Source organism: Pongo abelii, chromosome 16, assembly GCF_028885655.2.
Source record: "Pongo abelii isolate AG06213 chromosome 16, NHGRI_mPonAbe1-v2.0_pri, whole genome shotgun sequence".
Taxonomy (NCBI): Eukaryota; Metazoa; Chordata; class Mammalia; order Primates; family Hominidae; genus Pongo; species Pongo abelii.
In genome coordinates this window covers 62164214-62167820 of record NC_072001.2, presented here as the reverse complement: position 1 = coordinate 62167820, position 3607 = coordinate 62164214, and positions in this window count along the sequence as shown.

Genomic DNA, 3607 nt, shown 5'->3' with positions numbered 1-3607 from the left:
AATTTGGGGGTGGTTTGTTACAAAACAGGTAACAAATACACTTACCTGGGGGCATTCCAAGTCCTTGCACCAAATAAGCTTTTCGTTTGCTGGAATAGTCTTATCATCTTGGTTTCACAGGGGGATCACAGTTTAAGAAAACATAGCACAGATCATTTGTAAACTGAATTCTCAATAATGTTATGCTGGTAGATTTTTCATATGGGAAATTTGAGTTGCCTTCGTCATTTCAAGGAGATATTTTGGCATTTGGTTATCTCCTGCAGGCAAAAGAAATTATCTGGTGCTGAACTATAGATCAGATGTAATTGAAAGCCTTAGGAAGCACAGAGGCCAGTCTGATAGAATGTTTGCCAAAATCACTTGAGTTCAGGGGTTCGAGACCAGCCTGGCCAACATGGTGAAACCCCGTCTTTACTAAAAAATACAAAAAAATTAGCTGGGTGTGGTGGCAGGCACGAGTAATTCCAGCTCCTTGGGAGGCTGAGACAGGAGAATCGCTTGAACCTGGGAGACGGAGGTTGCAGTGAGCTGAGATTGCACCCCTGCACTCAAAAAAAAAAAAAAAAAAAAAGAATTTTTGCCCACAGAAGTTTACATGTTTGAAGCTGGGTCTTGATATACGGGATAAGAGTGTTTTCAAAATTTGTACACAAATCCTTGGCTACACCTTTCTTCAAATGGTGGAACCTAGTTCACCACCTCGAGTATACTCTCATTTCTAAGAAATAGAATGTGGCAGAAAGGACAAAGTGTAACTTCTGAGACTAGGTCAAAAAGTGGCATGTGGCTTCCTCCTGGCTTTCTCTGGGATCAGTAGTTCTGGGTAAAACAAGTTACCCTGTTGTAAAGACATTCTAGCAGCTCTCTGGAGAGGCTCCTGTAGCAAAGAAGTGAACTCTCTCAGTAGCCAGTGAGGAGCTGAGACTGCCTGTCAACAGCCTGGGGACTGAGCAATCTTAGAAATGGATTGTCCAGACCCAGTGATGTCTTCAGATGACTTGTAGCCCAACAGTGTACAGAAGGGTGGATTTTAAAAAGGTTAAAAAAAAAAAAAAAAGATTGGCCAGGTGCAGTGGCTCACATCTGTACTCCCAGCACTTTGGGAGACCGAGGTGGGCAGATCATCTGAGATCAGGAGTTCCAGACCAGCCTGGCCAACATGGTGAAACACCATCTCTACTAAAAATACAAAAATTAGCTAGGTGTGGTGGCGTTTGCCCGTAATCCCAGCTACTTGGGAGACTAGGGGAGGAGAATTGCTTGAACCTGGGAGGCAGAGAGTGCAGTGAGCCGAGATCGTGTCACTGCACTCCAGTCTGAGTGACAGGGCAAGACTCTGTCTCAAAAAAAAAAAGATGACTGCAGCCCCAACAGTCACCTTGACCTTGATTATAACGTGAGAGATCCTGAAGTAGAAATGTGAAACGAGGCTGTTTGCTCCTGAGTGCCTGATCCACAGAAACTGAGATGTTTGATGTGTAAACCACTAAGTTTTGGGGTTACAAAGTGAAAACTATTGTATAACAACAGATAAAGCTTTGGGGAGAGACTGGGCTTCTTTTTTTTTTTTTTTTTAAGAGACGGAGTCTTGCTCTGTCACCAAAACTGAGTGCAGTGGCGCAATCTCAGCTCGCTGCAACCTCTGCCTCCCAGGTTCAAGCGATTCTCCTGCCTCAGCTTCCCAAGTAGCTGGGACTACAGGCATGCACAACGCCCAGCTAATTTTGGTAAATTTTTTTAGTAGAGATGGGGTTTGGCCAGGCTGGGCTCAAACTCCTGACCTCAGGTGATCCACCTGCCTCAGCCTCCCAAAGTGCTGGGATTACAGGTGTGAGCCACCACGCCCAACATTGTATATACTTCTTAGGAAAATATCTATGACTGAGAAAAAATGACATATTAAATATTGTGACACGTGAAGTTTTCAAAAAATACATATATATATACTGGCCGGCCACGGTGATGTGGTGGCACGCGCCTGTGATCCCAACTACTCTGGAGGCTGAGGCAAGAGAATCACTTGAACTCAGGATGTAGAGGTTTCAGTGAGCTGAGATCACACCACTGCACTCCAGCCTAGGCAAAAGATGCGAGACTTTGTCTCAAAAACAACAACAACAAATATATATATAACAACACACTATGTGTGTGTGTATGTGTGTGTCTGACACACATATACTGTGTTCCCAGAGGTTTTGGAAGTTAGAAACTAGGATGTATTTTCTACAGATTTAAACTATTCCCATTTATGAAATACTAATAACAAAATATCCTCAAGAGCTTATATTTTAATTTTAGTGTTTCATCTAGTTACAAATAACAGTTTTGGTTTTTTTGAGAGGGAGTCTGGATCTGTCACCCAGGCTGCAGTGCAGTGGCGCTATCTCAGCTCACTGAAAGCTCTGCCTCCCAGGTTCACGCCATTCTCCTGCCTCAGCCTCCTGAGTAGCTGGGACTACAGGCACCCGCCACCACATGACCAGCTAATTTTTTGTATTTTTAGTAGAGATGGGGTTTCACCATGTTAACCAGGACGGTCTCCATCTCCTGACCTCATGATCCGCCCACCTCAGCCTCCCAAAGCACTGGGATTACAGGCGTGAACAAGTAACAGTTTTTAAAACAAAAGTAGTTTTCTCTAAGTCAACTGTTATGGTTCAAATGCTGAAGTGTGGTAGCAGCTAAAATAAAGTCACCAGAGTAAGAAAAACGTTTCAAATTATCAGTTTATCACTTGCATGTTAACAACAATAAAAATAAGGACTTGCTGACAAAAGAATTTTAGTTTTTATGTATTTGGACAGCTATCACTGAAATGTTCATTTTGACATATAAGATGCAGCAGGATATGGAAGACACCAAAACAAAGCACAAAAAGTCAAAATGTTCAGTCATTTTCTTCCTTACTTTCTTCATTACTTATCACATTTTTCGATAACTAATGGCAGTAGCTTAATAAGCTCCTATATTAACAATTCAAGTTTATGTCACAAATACTTTTATTAAATAAATCTCAAAGTAACGAAGCTTTGCCTACATTAAAAAAATCAGTAGCAATTATAAAACAAGTCAACAGGTAGTCGTGCATCTAAATCTGATGTAATATTCAAAAATAGAGAAATCCACCTGTGCTTTACTTATATTTGGGGGAACGTCAAGAGGACTCCATGACATAAAGTTCTCCCCATCTTACACTTCTTCAATCCCTTGGCACAGACCCGGGGTATTCCAGTGGCAAAGTACTACATCCATTACAGGCTACTTACTTAAAGGAAGACAGGCTACTTGCTCTTTTCCCCAGTAAGATGGCAGACATAAGTCACTGACTCCTTCACTCTCCCCTGACCTTCTATAACCTCGGTTTAATCATAAAGTATGCTCTTTAAATCCATCGTCCATCTGCACACATACTATGTTGAAGCATGTTAACACTGACAACTACTACAGTGTAACATTTACGAATATGAAGAAGAGGGCAAGTAGCCATAACTGAATGAATATAAATGTCAAATTACGCAAATGTCAATTTGAGTGAGATCACTATTTTTGAATCCAAGATGTTTAATGTAAACTGTTTTTATAAAAACTAATTATGAAACACAAA